We start from the raw sequence: 18,781 nt of genomic DNA on the forward strand, positions 1-18,781 counted from the left end.
GTTTGGAGGTTTAAGAAAAGCACAACAAAATTTAGCACCTTAGAACGTTTGCCTGGTGATACCCCAAGAAAGTCACTGGTACAGTGTCCACTGGTGTTTCTTAATGAACTGGGTATAGGAGGAATGTTTGAAAGTGAGGGAGAATTTTGCATTTTCTCAATAACAAATTAGTGCTATTAGAATTTAGTGGAAGGAGGCCAGGGTTGCAAAACATACTGAGATGCACAAAAACAACCCATACAATTAAAAAAATTGCCCCATTCAACATACTAATGGCGCTTCCATTTAGAAACAATTAATTAATGACTATAAGACACAAAACTTAAAGTCAAGATTATAAAACATGAACAATTATAAATTCCCCCAACTTCTACCTTCTATAATAGTACTACAAATGATCTGAGAGTGATCCTGGCTGGTACCAAATTAATGCTGAGTTTTCCTGGCTGGGGAGATAATGAGGGATAGGCAGCATAGAGGTTAGTATAAGAGTAAATCTAAGGCTCAATGGAGATAAGACCATGGACTAACTTTAAATTCATCTGGATGCTAGGATTATCAAGTATGATAAGGATAACACCAGAAAACAGATTCCATTTGGAGCTATCATCCTTGGTTTACTATATATAACACACAGAGTTACTTCCCTTCTTTGACTGTCCAGCTGTCCAAAGGGTAAGTAAACCTTGTTTACCTTCCCTTATTCCAGAGTAGTGAAAGGATTTAAGATCTATAGGGTGTGTACATGTAAACCTATGTGATGTGCTGTGCATAGACCAGTGGAATAGAATAGAGAATGCATTTATGGCCCAATTATTTGGCACAGAGTTCCCAAGAATATACAGTAGAGAAAGGACAATAAATAGTACTGGGTAAACTGGATATCTTCATGCAGAAGAATGAACTTAGATCCTTATATCATGTCAGATACAAAAATAAATTGAAAATGTTTTGAAGACTTTCAATAAGACCTGAAACTGTAAAAACTATGAGATAGAAAACATAGGGAGAAAGCTCAATGACATTGGTCTGGGCAAAAATCTTTTAAATATGAACCCAAAAGCACAGGCAACAAAAGCAAAAATAGACAAATGGGACTACATCAAACTTAACAGTTTCCATACAGCACAGGAAATTGTCAACAAAGTAATGAAACAATCTATTGAATGGAAGACAATATTTGCAAATCATACATCTGAGAAAGGATTAATATCTAAATTATATAAGGAAGTATTAAGTAACTTAATCCCACAATAAGAAAACAAATCAATATTAAAATGAGCAAAAGACATGAAAAGACATTTCTGAAAATATGACACACAAATGGGCAACAAATATATAAAAAACACTCAAGGTCACCCATCAGGAAGATGTATGTTAAAACCATAGGGAGATGATAACCTCAAACCTGTTAGAATGCCTATCAAAAAAGGTGAAAGGCAGCAAGCATTGGAGAGGATGTTGAGAAAACAGAACCCCCACATACTGTTGGTAAGGATAGCCACTATGGGAAATAGTATGGAGGCTCCTCAAAAAATTAAAAATACAACTACTACGTGATACAGCAATCCCACTTCAGGGTACCAATCCAAAGGAATGAAATCAAGATGTGGAGATGCCTATGTCAATTGCATCATATTCACAGTATTCAAGGTATGGAATCAATGTTCGTGTCCATCAAAAGCTGAGTGGGTAAAGAAAATGTGGTATAGATACACGACAGAATACAATTCCACCTTGAAAAGAATAAAATTCTTTTATTTGTGACCCCATGAATGAACTTGAAGGACATTATGTTAAGTGAAATGAATAAATCACAGAAAGACAATTACTAGATCATCTCACACATATGTGAAATTTTAAAAAGTTGAGCTCATAAGTAGAGAGTAGAACTGTAGCTATCAGGAGTTGGGAGTTCAGGTGGGGAAAGAATTTACAGAGATGTTGATCAAAGAATACAAAAATTCAGTTAGGAATAAATTTAAGAGATCTCTTATACAACATGATGACTATAGTTAATAACAATTCTTGAAAATTACTAAGAGTAGTGTTTAAGCATTCTCACTACACAATCTAAGGATGTGTAGTAACACATGTTAATCAGCTCAATTTAGTCTTTCCACAATGTATATGCATTTCAAAACTGCATGTTGTACACAAAAAATATAGACAAATTTTATTGGATGATTTAAAAAAGCTTAAGTTATAAGAAAAGAACCTAACTACTATGGAAATTAGGGCTTATTTATGTTTCTGGGGAAGAAAGTTCCAATGTCTCTAGTTATTCAAAACCTGTGGTAATGTTCTGAGTCCTAGTTCTATCCACTCAGCCTGAGCTACCTAGTTTGAGCCTAATATTTTACAGAACATCTCATCAAAACACTCCACTTTACAAATTCCAATCCAAAATCACTGGAGTGACCTCCCTATACTATCAAATTAGATGAGAGTGCTTCAATTTTCTCTAATGGATGTTCTGTCCTTTTTCCTGTGGATAATTAGCTGGTAGCAGGAAACAGAAAAGTAAAGGACAATGTTTTTCATTAACCAGAAAGCTATTTTGTGAAAGTTGAAGCTGCAGAAATTATTCCCATCCCAACAATATTCCAGGAAAAAAGTCTGTTCTGGCTATTTCTACTTTCATTTTTTCCCTTCCCTTTAGATTATGAAACTGCACCATGTCTATTCTTTCTTGAAGATAAATTTACAATGCAGTGTCTTGCTCACAGTGGACTCTTGGCAATGTTAACTAAAAGATTGATTCATGCTACTCAAAACTGAACCACCATTGTAAACCTGTGACCATAGAACTACAAAAGAATGCAGTCCAAAAATTTGGCTTTGTATAACAAGATACAGAAAATAACATGAAATGGATACTGATAAACTTTTTCAAGTGAAAACACTGTGAATTAGGTTATGGCTTCTTATTGGGGACAGTATTCTTACTTTTTGCTGCTAGGAAATAAAACAAAAAACAACAACAACAAAAAAATGAATCCCCGATAAACCATCTCACAGATCCCAATACTTGCTCAAAGACTGGAATAAAATTCTGCCTTTAATAGTGGCATAAGGAATTTTTTGATTTGGGAAAAAAACTTCTAGCCCATAGTGACTTTCAATTCCTGTATTGACAGGAAGGGAGAATGGCTTTTTTTTAAAAAAGGTATCACCTATGATATTATCATATTATTACATTAACAGATAATTTATTAAGGTGAAATTCACATAACATAAATTTAACCATTTTAAAGTGAATGATTCAATGACATTTAGTACATGCCCAATGTTATGCAATCACCACCTCTATCTAACTTTAAATTACTTCCATTACTTCAAAGTATTCTTACCATTAAGCATTTTCTCATTCCTCTCCATCACCCATCCCTCACCCTCCCTCCCCAACACTAATATATGTTCTGTCTCTTCAGATTTATTTACTTGGGATATTTCATATGAATGAAATAATATGGTATGTGACATTCTATATTTGACTATATTATGTAGCAATGTTTTGGAGATTCATTTATGTTATAATATGTATCAATACTTCAGTTTTATGGCCCAATCATACTCTGTTGTATATATAGTTCACAATTTGTTTATTCATTCATCCATTAATGAGTATGTGAGCTGTTTCTACCTTTTACTTATTCTTGTGAATAAGTACTGCTATGAATGTGAGATTATTGTACTTGTTGAGTAACTGTTTTAAATTCTCTTGGCTATATACTTAGCAGTGGAATTATAAGATCATATAGTTACCCTATATTTATATTTTTTTACCTTTTTAATTTTTGTATTTTTTAATTAGCTATACATGACAGTAGACTTCATTTATACACTTTAATATATCATACAAGATATAATTTCTCATTTTTCTGAGAATACATGTTATAGAATCATATTGGTCATGCAGTCACATATATACATAAAGTAATAACGTCTTTCTTTCTACTATATTTCCTATCCCCACAACCCCTCCCCTCTCCTCCCTTCCCTTCCCTCTACCTAATCCAAGGTAACTCTATTCTTCTCTAGTGCCTCCCACCCCCACCTTATTGTGAATTAGCATTCACATATTACAGAAAACATTCAGCCTTTGGTTTTTTGGGATTGGCTTATTTCACTTAGCATGATATTCTCCAACTCCTTCCATCTACTGGAAAATGCCAAAATTTCATTTTTCTTTAAAGCTGAATAATATTCCATTGAATATATATACCACATTTTCTTTATCCATTCATCTATTGAAGGACACCTAGGTTGGTTCCACAGTTTAGCTATTGAATCGAGCTGCTATAAACATTGACATGGCTGCATTACTGTAGCATGCTGATTTTAAGTCCTTTGGGTATAAAGAAAGGAGTGGGATAGCTGGGTCAAATGGTGGTTCCATTCCAAGTTTTCTGAGGAATCTCCATGCTGCTTTCCATAGTGATTGTAACAATTTGCAGTCCCACCAGCAAAGTATGAGTGTACCTTTGTCCCCACATCCTCGCCAACATTTATTGTTGCCTGTATTCTTGAGGATTGCCATTCTGAAAGGAGTGAGATTGACTTTTATCCTCACTGATGGTATTGATTATAATCCCTGAAACAATTAATAACTATGGAATATTAGAGCTGACTGGTAGTTAGGGGAAATTTAGTGACAAAGCTTGCCTTCTCCTTGAAAGTTCAAATAAAATTCTCACCTGCAAAAACAGTCCCCCCTTACTAGTAAGCTGCCAGTTCAACTGAAGTCAAGCTGAGACTTTGAGCTACCATGGAAAATGCTTAATGGGTAAGAATACTTTGAAGTTATGGAAGTATTTCCTACAGCCATTCTCTACTGGGCAGCTCCAGAAGCAAGCTGTCAGGCATATGAATTGTCTAGTCTACGTGTTCAGTTGCTACTTGGCCAGCCTCTTCTGCCAAAACTTACCCAATTACCTTATATTTTTCACTATCAACTGATGTCTTGAAGAAAAACGTGTCTGCAAATTGGCCAACTGAGAAAAATTAAAGGTGGTGGGATTAACTGGCTGAAGAAGATAAATGGAAAAGATGAGAAGGACACAATATTTTATCAAATTAAAAGCCATTTTTTGTACATTAAAGACTGTTCTTGGGCTGGGGCTATACCTCAGTGGCAGAGCTCTTGCCTAGCATGGGTGAGGCACTAGGTTCAAGCCTTAGCATTACATAAAAAATAAAATAAAGGCATGATATTCATCTACAACTACAATTTAAAAAAAAAAACTGTTCTCAGTAAGAATAGAAAAAATAAAGTGAACCAGGACTACAACTTCAAATATTTTAATTATTTTTAGGTATCATATTAGATAATGAGGCATCTCAGCCACTCTATAATTTTAGGTCCATGCAACTTCCAGGTCAAGGGAAATCATCCCATGTGAAAGAACTCAAGAGATGTTCTAAGGCCTCTCTCATTCATCTTAAAAGTTTAGTAGCTTAACATTTAAAATACTTTAAAATTTCTAAAAAAGTTTAAAATTTCAAGAAATTTTGTTTTATATTTATTCTGAATTATTCATATTAAAAATAATTCATTTTCTATCCGGGTGCAGTGGCACATGCCTGTAATCCCAGCTAAGGGATTGGGAGGCTAAGACAGGAGGAATTGTGAGTTCAAAGCCAGCCTCAACAAAAACAATATGCTAAGCAACTCAGGGAGACCCTGTCTCTAAAAAACAAAACAAACAAACAAAACCAAAATAGGTTTGGGGATGTGGCTTAGTGATCAAGTGCCCCTGAGTTCAACCCCCAGCATCCCCTGAAAAATAATAATAATCCATTTTCTTTCATTCCAGTCTCTGGAAACAAAGGACAATTTATCATACATTTGAAGAATTATTTTGTAAAACTAGGGATGTGAACCCAGTGCCTCACACATGATAGGCAAACACTCTACCACTGAGATATATCCCAATCCCTGCAGATAATTTCTAACGGCCTTATGGTCTATTCTTCTCCAAGTTTAACAATATTAGCTCCTTTAATCTTTCTTTGAAGTTTTTTCCCAATGCCCTCTGTGGTTCTACTTGGGACACCTTTCACTCTCACTTTACTCTGACTTTAAATGTGGAATCTAAAACTAGACAAAGTTTTCTAGTAAGTATGAAATACAATGGCAAGCTTCCCTTTCCAGTGATAAATTTCACATACTGAGCTTCTTCAGCATTTGTGATAGTAGACAACTCTCCTGTCATTGGTTACTGAGGTTGTTCTCCATTGCTTTTGCTAAGTACATTAACTTTATGGAATATTATGCAGCCAGTGAAAATGATCAAAACTAACAATAGTGTACAGCAACAGAGGGAGAAAAAAATGTGCAGCATATTGTCATCAAAACATTGCAAATTAGAAACTTACATGGATTGTTATGTAAGGCAGCACATTACTTTATATACCACTTTATTATAGCACTTACCATTTTATATTCCTATAATTTGTTTCTATATCTTTCTGCCCCTCCAAGGCAATGTAAATTAACTCTGAGGACTTTGGTAGCACTTGGTCAATTCTGTTACATCAGCACTGTGTGTAGGTCCTGGCAAAGAGTAGGTACTCAGCTATGTTAAGTGAATGGATAAATTAGTACCATATAAAAATGCCTAAATATAAAAATGGAGTCTCGGAAATAATAGGAGAAAATACAAAAGATTGTTATTATTGGATTAATTTTATTCTTCTCAAATTTTCTTTCACCTTTTTTTTCTTATATAGAAAAAGGGAAGATAGTGAAAACCAAAATTAAAGTATTTACTCTTAGTCCTTAGTATCCTATTTTCTACCCACCCATCTTTTTTCATTGTTCCCTGACTGTCTTGGTATCTGATCGGGTCCTTAAGTTTACCTTTAATAATAATAAAAAAAAATCCTTGGAAATGTCTAGCTCATTTCCAGAGACACTGTTTACTAACAGTCCATTTACTCCCAACCTAATCTTCCCAGCTCTGAAACCACACTTGGGTGTGATCATAACAAGCATGTTTCAGGGTCATTCCCTCATCCTTACATTCTAACAGTATAAATTTCTATTTGGAAGTAGAGTTAATAAAGGGTTGGTTAGGATAAAACCCAGGTTCAAACTCCATGAATTATACCATCCATTACTGTGCTGTATGATCTCAGATTTTATGATCTCAAGATTCTCTATGCCCCCAAGCCTGTCCCCATTTGATCCTTTCAGTAACTATTAAGTTAGAGTGGAAGTAAAAAGTTAATATGTAATGCATGCCTACTATGCATCAGTCCAACCTACCTATGACAAGTTCTAATACTATCCCGGCTTTTTAGAGAGGAGGCAACATAAGAGTTAGGGTGGTATCTCAAGATCACACAGAAGGTACATGGCAGAAAAGTATTTAAATCCATATATATATATATACCGCTCCTGGAGCTGCTTGCATTCCGTGCAGATCTGGTACCTCTTTTGTGAAGCGGCAGCTGAGGAGACTCTGGCGCTCGCCATCGCTGAGGAAAAGCCCAAGGAAGGAATCAAGACTGATAACAACAATCATATTAACTTGAAGGTGGTGGGGCAGGATGATTCTGTGGTACAGTTTAAGCACTTAGTAAACTAATGAAAGCATATTGTGAACGACAGGGTTTGTCGATGAGGCAGGTCAGATTCCTATTTGACAGGCAGCCAATTAATGAAACAGACACACCTGCACAGTTGGAAATGGAGGATGAAGATACAATTGATGTGTTCCAGAAGCAGACAGGAGGGATCTACTAAAGAGAGAACCTGCAACTTTACTCCAGAACTCTGTTCTTACAGACCAAGAATACATTCTCAATTAGAAAACTAATTTGTTTCCCCATCCTATAGTAATTTGGTTCCACCACATCCTGACTACTACAGTATAGTTTTCTTTATTCTTTCATTTCCCCCTTCCCCATTCCTTTATTGTACATTAAGTAACTGGTGTATGTACGCAAGCACATTGCATTTTTTTTAACTAAATGACCAATGATATGTTTTGATTGACATCAAATGGAGATGGGATGGGGAAAAATACTGGTTCTGTGAAAATATCCCCTTTCTCCATTAGTGGCATGCTCATTCAGCTTTTTTCTTTATATTCATTAATAAGTTATTTTGCTCTCACTGTTTTAACAAAAAACAAAACAAAAAAACCTGAACAACATAAAAATCCTTGCATACCTTGTTCGATTAGAGAATTTTAATGTTTTTCATTTATCATTGTAGAATCAAGGACAATTTTATAACTTTTTTGTACATAGTTGTTACATGTAGGGCAATCTGTCTTTAAGTAGGAGTAAATTACTCTTAAAAAGATTCCTAGATAGTTTTCCCTTCAAGTCAAACATCTTGTTGTTTAAATAAACTTCTTGTTTAAAATGAAAAAATAAATAAATAAATCCATATATGTCTGTCTTCAAAACCTAGGCTTTGGTACATACCAGACAGGTTGGGCTGGTAGCAACCAACTTTTTCTTGTGATCCATCACAATGATTAAATCAATCCTCTGCTGCTCACCATCCTATAGTAATCATTATGAAATGGTTTGACATCTGTACCAGAATTGTGCCATCTCAGCTCTAACCTCTCATCAGACCACATCTCCCCTCTGTCCACCATCATCATCTTTGCTAACTTGTGCTAATCTGAGTAAAACAGTGGAGGAAACTTAGTCACTGAATTCTCAAAGTGATCTATGCCAGACATGTTCTAAGTGCCCAATATACATAATTATCACCCTCACTTTATTAGGTATATATATTCATAGTCCCAGTTTTACTAAGGAGTAAGCTAAAGTGTAGAAGTATTAAATATTTGCCCAAGGTCACACAGCTAGTAAGTGGTATAGCCAAGATTTGAACTTGGGCAAATCTACTTCACATTCTTAATTACAACACTGTACTCTAACCCCAGGTGCAATGTGAGAACTCAGCAACAAAGCAGAATGGAAAAGGCCTGAACTGATGATAAAGCCAACAGTAACATAGCTTTTATCTATATAATGCTTTGCAGTTTACATAAGCCAATTTCCATATTGGTAGACTCAGGCCATTCTCATGATAACTATGTGAGGAAGTCAGCACTGATATTATTATCCTCAGTTTTCAAAGAGACAGTATTGAAAAGAGATATAAAATCCAGGTCCTGAAGTTTCAAATTCTCGCTATGTTCTTTCTTAGCTATGTTTCACTGGACAAATCCTTTCTGACATCAAGTTCCTCATATGTAGAAATATCTTCATAATGTTATGGGGAGGAATTAATGCAGTAATGTATATATAGTATTTCACATAGTTCCTGGCCCAAAAGAACACATCAATAAACAATCACTGTTATTATTAGATGAGGAAAATAAGACCCTGAGAAAGGAAGGACCCATATGTAGCACTCAGGGAAGTATGAGCAGAGCAGAAGCTAGACTCTAGACCTCTTTTCTTAATCCAGTGTTCTAAGGCTCTTACCTTAAAGCTGTCATTTTTTGTTTTCCCAGATAAGCCAGAGGTCTGCTGCAGGAATTTTAAGGATTGGAATGCTCATTTGTCTTACACAACCATTCTCTGTCACTGACAACTAAAATTCAGCAACTGGTATGAGGCTTGCAGGTAACAGGCCCTCAGTAAATATTTACTTAGTGAATAAGATACCTAAGTCATTAACATGTTATTATTGGAACCTGGGGAGAGAGACATATAAAATTATAGTCTGCCTTTAGGAAGCTCAGTCATGCCTTTTGGCCAGAACCATCATAATCTAGTAAGTTCTCAAAATGACTAACACAAAGGGAAAGAGGAGAGACAGCTTATTTTGTTTGTTAGGCCTTTTAGAAAACACAGAATTGTTCCTTTGGCCACATATATTTGAATCTACAAGAAGAATGATATTGTAGACAGTAAGTAATAAGACAGTAAGTGAATGTGCACTGTTCAAAAAGGAATGTCCCACAAATGTTACACTGGCAAAACTGAAAGGGTCTACAATGTTACCCATCTTGATATTGGCATTGTTGCAAACAAAGTTAAAGGCAAGATTCCTGTCAAGAAAATTAATGTGCCTTTTGAGCATATTAAGCATTAATACCTGAGATAGCTTCCTGAAATATGTGAAAGAAAATGATCAGAAAAAGAAGGAAACCAAAGAGAAAGGAATTTGTGTGCAGTGGAAGCACCAGGCTGCTCTGCCACAGAAGAGTGTTTTGTAAGAGCCAATGGAAAGGAGCCTGAGTTTATGGAACTTGTTCCTATGAGTTCATAGCATAATACATATATTTTAAAAATACCTTAGACTATTAAAAAAGGAAAAAACCTCAGTCCTACAAGAGATATGAACTCCCAAGTAAATGAATGTCCAACAATATGGTAAGTAATGTTCTAGAAGGCCAAAAAGAGCTCTAGAATACCTTGGAGGGAGAAAAAGTCCCTTTATGATAATTTATTGTTTAATCCCACCATTCTCTGGAAGCAGAAAAAGTTTGACAAAACTATTTCAAAGAAAATAAAGAGCTTGAGGTGAAATGACAACCAAACCTCAAGTCCTGACTTCAAATCCAATGTGTTTTCAACTATGCCTTCAGGAATTCTATATGGGAAACAGCTTTCTTTCAAAAGAGAGTAAGCAGAAAGTGACCAGTATTGCTTCATTCAAAAGTACTAAGGTTAGCTTTTTTATTAATAATTCAACTAAGAAGTTGGAGACATTGGATGGCACTGATCCAACGTAACTTTTGAAATCTCCTAGCTGGGTCAAAAGCTAGAAAATGATCTATACAAGACAAGCAGGTGATGAGCTGGAGGCACAGTGAAATCCTTCATGCCTTTGATAGGCCCAAGCTCTAATAATAACTTGGGGTGTCAAAATGGATTTTAACTCTAAAATTATATGGACCTCTAGAATCAAGACCATATTTATTAGGCAGTCTGAACTCACAGGCCATTGAGAATGGTTAAGTACTTTTCATGGTGAGTATATAGTCAGGAATACAAGGAATTTGTCAACTATAATCCATGATTATTTAGCATAACTGCATAGATATATGTATCCCTCAACCTGCTACAGAAAGGAAAAAGAAAAAAGTGGTTATCATGATTATTAGTTAGCAGCAGTATCTCATTCAGTTATACCACAGAAATTATCACTCAGCATGAAACTTCAAGAAGGAACTTGTTTTGTGTCCCTCCTATATAGAAATATAGAAGATTTGAGCACCTCTACCTTGACCCTCAGACCCAACACAGTCTCTCTTGTGCCTGCCTCTCTCTCTCTCTCTCTTTCTCTCTCTCTCTCTCTCTCTCTCTCTCTCTCTCTCTCTCTCTCTCACACACACACACACACACACACACACACACTTCCTTTGGCTCAGGATGATATCTCTGCTAATTCAATGCAATAAACTCTAGCTTAACCATTTACTAGCTGTGTAACATAAGCAAGTTTTTAACCACTCAGTATTTGTTTTTGTTTTTTTATTCATAAAATATCAGTAACAATAAGAATGCTTGACACATAATAGGGGTGTTCAATAATTGGAAACTGAGTCAGAGGTTGCAGTGTCTGCTGGATGGTAAAGAATGTGCCTTACATTAGAGCAGATTATGCTAAGCGAAGCTAGCCAAGCCCTAAAAAACAAATGCCAAATGTCTTCTTTGATATAAGGAGAGTAGCTAAGAACAGACTAGGGAAGAAGAGCACGAGAAGAAGACCAACATTAAACAAGGATGAGAGGTGGGAGGGAAGGGGAGAGAGAAGGGAAATTGCATGGAGATGGAAGGAGACCCTCAGGGTTTTACAAGGTTGCATACAAGAGGAAGTGAGGGGAAAGGGAAAAATAATACAAGGGGGAGGAATGAACTACAGTAGTGGGGGTAGAGAGAGAAGAGGGGAGGGGAGGAGAGGGGAGGGGGATAGTGGAGGATAGGAAAGGCAGCAGAATACAACAGACATGAGTATATCAATATGTAAATCAATGGAAGTGTAACTGATGGGATTCTGCAAGCTGTATACGGGGTAAAATGGAAGTTCATAACCCGCTTGAATCAAAGTGTGAAATATGATATATCAAGAACTATGTAATGTTTTGAACAACCAACAATAAAAAAAAAAAAAAAAAGAATGTGCCTTAGAGTAGAGTGATTCAGGTTGGGAAGTGTTGGCTTTTCCAGAGATTTGAAAGACTGAGATGATGGGCTGGCTGACTCCTTAAGAATTCTGCTTACGTTAGGCAGCAACAGCAATCTTGATGCAGGCTATTATATAAGTTACAAGACAAAGCAACTCTCCTCTGGTATTAGAACTTGGATATCTAGACTGCTGTAACAGCATGATTTCCAATTCCCACCTCCTTTCTGTCTACCCTGACCTCTGCCAATTCCAGAACCTTTCACTTACTGGCCATGCCCACCAACCCCATAAAAGTCTGAACCCACTTTGTCACTCACCCCAATCTTGTCGCTCCCAATTAAAACAATACATCTCTTCCTCAATTCCCCTCCTCCTATTGATGGCTGACAAGTATGAGCTGTTGTAACAATGGAATCCCCAGGCAGGCTTCTTAAGAAAGCAGGGTATTGAAGATTATGTATACAGAGTGTTGGAATAATTTAGTTATATAAAACTGTATAAAATGAACTGTTCTGCTCTAAACACAGCAGTACTGATTTTTTTTTTTTTTGTCTTGTCACTTCTGGCCATGTGATGAGAAGACTCATGCCCCACCTCCAAGTGACAGGTCAGTCAGTCCCCACTGCATTCTCTCTCTCCTGGGGCCAATGTGTAGGCAGAATTTTCAGCAGGGTCAGCTCTTTCAGCAGACTGCAGTAAGAGCAGCCTGGCATAGCAGGAGCAGCAGCTATTCAAAGGCCCTTAACAAATCCAGCACTCCATAACTCCAACTGGTCACAAGAGACAGGAGAGAGAGATAAACAGACCAACAGGTATTAACAGTATCTTGGGAAAGGAGAGACTCAGAGAAGGAGTCATAAGCAGACACACCATGGTCTAGAAAAGGGTTGTTTTAGTTTACTTTTTCATTGGTACGATCAAAACACCTAACAAGAATAAATTGTTTAGAGGAAGAAAATTTTATTTGAGGCTCATGGTTTCAGAGGTCTCAGTCCATACATGACCAGTTCCATTTCTCCTAGTCCACGATGAGGCAGCACAAAATGGGGAAGGGCCCAGCAAACAAAGCTGCTCAGCTCATGGTAGGGTCAGGACACAGGGGAAAGGCATGAAAGAAGAAAATTGTTCCTCCCATGGCAACAAGGAAGTAGGGGTGTAGCACAGGGAGGATGCACCCTTCTAGAGTATGCCCCTAGTGACTCACCTACTCCAACCATACCCCTCCTGCCTATAGTTCACACTCACTCATTCAAATGAAGATGGACTGATTAGGTTACAATTCTCACAATCCAATAACTTTGACTCTAAACATTCCTGAATTAACAGGAGCTGTTGGGAGGCATCTCAAATCCAAACCATACCAAGATAGAATTAAAAATAAAGCAAAGAGAGAAAAGTCAGGTAGAAGGGAGGCAGGAGCTCACAAGTGAACAAGAGAAAGAAGGACAATATAAAGACTGGCCAGGAGAATGTGGGAACAAGTGAAAAGTCAATAAAGGAAAGTGGAAAAGAAAAAGAGACAAAAAGGCAGAAAGACTTTGAAATAAGGAAAAATGAGAGGCAAAAAGAGAAAAATCTAAAAATAAAGGTAGTTTAATGTGCTGGTGGAAGAAGAGCAGAGATCACCAGGATCCTAACTAATTTGCTTCTTACTTTGTATAAGCAATCCTTGTTACCTGCATAATATTATTATACTTGACAACTGCCAAGGCTAGTGCCTTGACAGCAAATATGATAAGCAAATATGGAAGATATTTTTTTATATTAATGACACACCTGATGACATTTAAAAGCCAAGGTAATTAGGGCAAGTTGAGGAGGGAGATGAAAAGAGAAAAGCCATGAAGAGGCTTAGCAAGTTTAGAACGTTTACTCAAAGTAAGGAAATAGAGATGTACACATGTACAGTTTCAAACAAATTTCTTAGGAGTTTTAATAGCCTAGCCATATACTCTTCTAGCAAATGAAGGTGGTTAATTTTTTTTCTGTACCTCCACCTCCAAAGTCTGCATCCTTTTTGCTTTACCTATAACTCCAGCCTCTATTGAGGCCCTCCTAAATCATCCTTAGGGAGATTGGAAACATCCCTCCTAGCTTTCCTGGTTCCAGCCCTGCCTGCTCATATAAACCCTTATTCCCAATATTTTTATGGGCCACCGCTGAACTGTCAGATAATTATCAAGGTATGCTGGAGTTTGGGTTGCCAGACTAAGGATTGGAGACCATCTTTCTGTCTATCACTATGTCAGAGGTGGCAGATTCGGCTCGAAGTTGCACAATGTTGTCTGAAGGGGCTTATTTTCTCTGAATAAAGATTCCTGCAAAAGAAAGAGGGAGAGGGGAGAGGGAGAGGGAGAGGATTTTACATGTTTCCCATCCATTATTTTTCTATCAAGCTAATAACATCACTGTTCTGGTAAAAAATATAATGCATTAAATTAGTTTGACCTGAATGGTCTTAAATTACATATTTCTTTTTAAAATCAGATGATAATTAATATGTCCAATGACTACCTAAGTATAGCTATGGTCTAGCTGATAAAAAACATAATTCAGGGTCAGGCAGACCTTCTAATATTTCACCTGCCCTGGCTCTTGAATGCTCTGTTACATAACATGTTCCTAATCAGAAGTTAGTGTTCCTGCTTCCTCAGCTAGGCTCGAGTTTCTAAAAGGTAACCTGCCTTCTCTATCTTCAAGTAGACTAAGAGATTCAGAGGAGTTATGAATAACTTAACAAATATCTATTTCTGAATTAAATAACTTCTCTGCCTAGTTAAATTCTGTAGGTTCAGTCATCATATTAAACAGTGAAACTCTTCTCTTAGCAGGGGACAGGGAAGGGGGACAATGAAGGAATGAACACCTTTTGAGCACCTATGTATTGGGCACTGTGCCAATCCTTTTCACATGCCTGTTTTCCTCCAATTCTCAAGAAAATCCTAGGCAATAGATGCTATCTTCAATTGACAAATAGAAAACCAAAGTTCAAAGAAATTGAGTGACTTGCCTATTAGCACACTATTCATAAGTATCAGGGCCTAGATTTTTAGGCAAGTCTTCTCAATTAGAGTAGACTCTTATCTATGCTTTTGTCTCTATGTTCTTTTAGCTCCTAATGTTAGTAAAACCTGTTGACAAGCCAAAGTCCAATTGTCTTTCACCCTATTCAACTCTTCTAAACATCAATGTCAGTAGGTTCCTTCTACTTCTTGAAAGTTTCTCTTCCTATTGTTTCTGTGATACTATTATGTCTTGGTTTTATTCCTATGACTTTGACCAATACTTCTCAGTTTTCTCTGCCTGACACTCTCATACTCTTTATTCTAAGTCTTCATATTCTCGTTTGGCAATATAATTGAATCCCATATAACACTATCCTGTTTCTAAAGGTCTAGACTCAAATCATTACTGCCTCCTGAGCCTCTCAACATGGATATGATTTGGCCACCTCAAACCAAACATGTTAAATAATCAAGTCAACAGCCTCACCCCTGATTCCTCATCTCTCCCACACTTGCTACCACCTCCAGAGTGACAATTCCAGTATGTCAATTATATCCCAATGAATACACTATCTAAACAAAAAAGAATAAATGAGGGTTTTCATTGAAGAATATATGAGCATATTCAATGAATAACTATGGTTTTCATTGTGGAGACACACACACGATTATACACATGCACATTAAAAATTTACCTTTCCAATTATTTTATGTGTACAACTCAGTGGCATTGAACATATACACAATGCTGTGCAATCATTACCAATATCCATTTCCAGAACTTTTTCACTGTCTCAAATATTCTGCATTCATTAAATAATAACTTCCTATTTTCCCAACATCTCTAGGACCTGGACCTCTATTCACTTTCTGTCCCTATGAATTTGCCTACTCTAAGTACCTCATGTAAATGGGATTATATCTCATATCCTATATATCCTTCTGTGTCTGACCTATTTCACTGAGCACAATGTTTTTAAGGTTCACACATGCTATAGCATGTATCATAATTTCATTTATCTGTGTTTGGATAATACTCCATTATATATTTATATACCTCATTCTTTTATTCATTCATCTGCTGATGATCACATGGGTTGTTTCTATCTTTTAACTATTGTGAATAGTACTGCCATGAACATAGGTATACAAGTATCTGTGTCTCTGCATTTAGTATTTTTGGGTATATACCAACAATGTAATGGTTGGATCATATGGTAATTCTATATTTGATTCTTGAGAAATTTTCAAACTGTTTCTCATCATAGATTTACCACTTACCATTTTCATTAGCAAAGCCCAGGGGTTCCAATTTCCCCACAAATTCCTCAACAGTTTTTCTTTTTAATTATGGATGTGAAGTGGTATCTCACTATGGGTTTGATTTGCATTTCCCTAATGATATCAATCATTTTTTCATGTGCTTATTGGCCACTGGTATATCTTTGGAGAAATCTCTATTCAACTCCCTTGACCATTTTTAAAAATTATGTCATTTAGTTTTTTTAGTTGAGTTGTAAAAGGTCTTTATATATTGTGAATATTAATCCCTTACCAGATGTATGACTTGCAAATGTTTACTCCCATTATGTGAGTTGTTTTTACACTTTACTGATAGTGTCCTTTGATGCACAAAAGGCTTTAAGTTGATAAAATCCAAATTACCTATTTTATCTTTTTTGTCTGTGCTTTTGGTGTCATATACAAGAAAACAGACAAAAACAATACAATGTCATGAAGATTCCCCCCTGCTCTCTTTTATTAATTTTCTAGTTTTAGCTAAAGCATTATATTTAATAGGAAAAAAAAGTGAAGAATTGGGGATGGGGCTCAGTGAAAAAGTGCTTGCCTCGCAAACATGAGGCCCTGGGATCTATCCCTAGGACCACACAAAAAAAGTGAAAATGGCCATCAATTAATTCTGGAAAAATAAATGATGACCTGTCTATATTATAGAAATCTATTTTGGAGTTAAAAAGAAAGAGATAGGTCAATTAATACTGACATGGGAAACAATCAAAACAAACTATTAAACAATAATTCAAATTTTATCTTTTTAACACAAAACAGTTTTTTTTAAAAACCCACCAAAACACACTATTGATTTACTTATTTGTATATAAGAATTTATACACAGACACACATATCCCCATAACATCCAATGACTCAGAAACTGAGAGAATGTGCTCATAGGTGCTTTCCATACAGAGTTTTTTCTACTTTCTGTAAAGAAATCAATGTGAACCAGAGCTTCTTAAAATGCAAAGAATATTGATTAAAATAGTTTCTTCCCAGCTACAAAGATAATACAAATTCTGATACAATATCTAATCTCCAATCCTGTTTAATCCTTCCCATACCCCTGAACTTGTGGAGGTAAAGAGGCAGAGAAAGATTTGTATAAAAGCTACAGAGGTGTAGCAGCCCAGGAGGTTGAGGCAGGAGGATCCCAAGTTCAAAACCAGCCTCAGCAACTTAGTTGAGGCCCTAAGCAACTTAGCAAGACCCTGTCTCAAAATGAAAAATAAAAAAGGCTGGGAATGAAATAAACCACAGAGGTGGCTATATTTTCCCTTGCATGATTATTCTCTAGTAAGTGTATAAGGACTCTAGTTTATATTATGTGCCCTACTGTTTTGAATTTTCTGGATTTGCCCTGAGGAAAGGTTGAAATTTCTTTTCATATTTAGGCAGTTAGTACTATCTTCATATAATGTTGAGAAGGAAGAATACCTGAACCTGTATACTTGGAGCCAACTTTAGCAGGTCAAATACAGTAACGGATAACAGTTTTATGAAACAAAACAAAGAAAGAAAAGATTTCTGAAACTTCAAGTAACAATGCATTTTAGACACCTGGTTTGGTATGACAATTTTAGTAAAGTCCATCAGGGATGCTCCCATAAGATTATAATGAGGTAAATGGAGTGAAAGAATACTATAATACTAAAGAAAACAAGACTGGGTATAAAAATTAATGTCAAATTTAAAATACAAGAAAGAGATCAAATGGGGATTAAATGCTTAGGACAGTTCTTGGCACATATAAATATTTGATAATATTTAAGTATTTCACTGTGTTCTTATCAATGTTGTATTATGGTATATACCTAATCCTACTGAGTCAGTAATTATTTCTACCAACAAAACATGCAAACTATTACCAAATATTCAAGATCCACTGCTTTTAAATATGTGAAATTAAAAAAAATATTCTCATAGATTTCTTTTGGGTAGGTGTTATATATTTTGTTTTACTTGTCACTGTTTTGGAAGTGGGAGCCCATTTTAAGCTAATTCAATTGTTCTTTAAAAAACTAGTCCAGACATCTCTGAAAAGATTCTGACCTTATACGAATAGCTTTAACTTCTTTTTATTTCAGTTTTCTTTTCTGTAAAATGATGTTGTTAATAGTCTTTACTCTATATATGAGGACTAAATTAGTTAATTGATATAAAACACTTAGAACAGTGTCTAGATCACAGTATATTATTTTAATTGGCTAAGTCATTATGATTATCTTCAATATTATTTGTTTTCTGATAATGCAGGATATCTCAGGTACACATTATTTTTTCTTAACTCTAAATTCAGTGCCTGCTACCTTTCAATAATTTATTTTACCATTTATTTGAGAATAGAGTGATAACCCATTGATGA

General features: G+C 35.9%; 1 protein-coding gene and 1 pseudogene across 2 annotated transcripts in view; one reads left to right on the forward strand and one right to left on the reverse strand.

The window, feature by feature from the left end:
- The window catches only part of Arhgef9 (Cdc42 guanine nucleotide exchange factor 9), a 342,442-nt gene that overhangs the window by 202,021 nt on the left and 121,640 nt on the right, over positions 1-18,781 (reverse strand). The window lies entirely within an intron of this gene.
- On the forward strand, positions 7,362-7,753 carry LOC113199410 (small ubiquitin-related modifier 2 pseudogene; annotated as a pseudogene).

Source organism: Urocitellus parryii, chromosome X (genome assembly GCF_045843805.1).
Source record: "Urocitellus parryii isolate mUroPar1 chromosome X, mUroPar1.hap1, whole genome shotgun sequence".
NCBI lineage: Eukaryota > Metazoa > Chordata > Mammalia > Rodentia > Sciuridae > Urocitellus > Urocitellus parryii.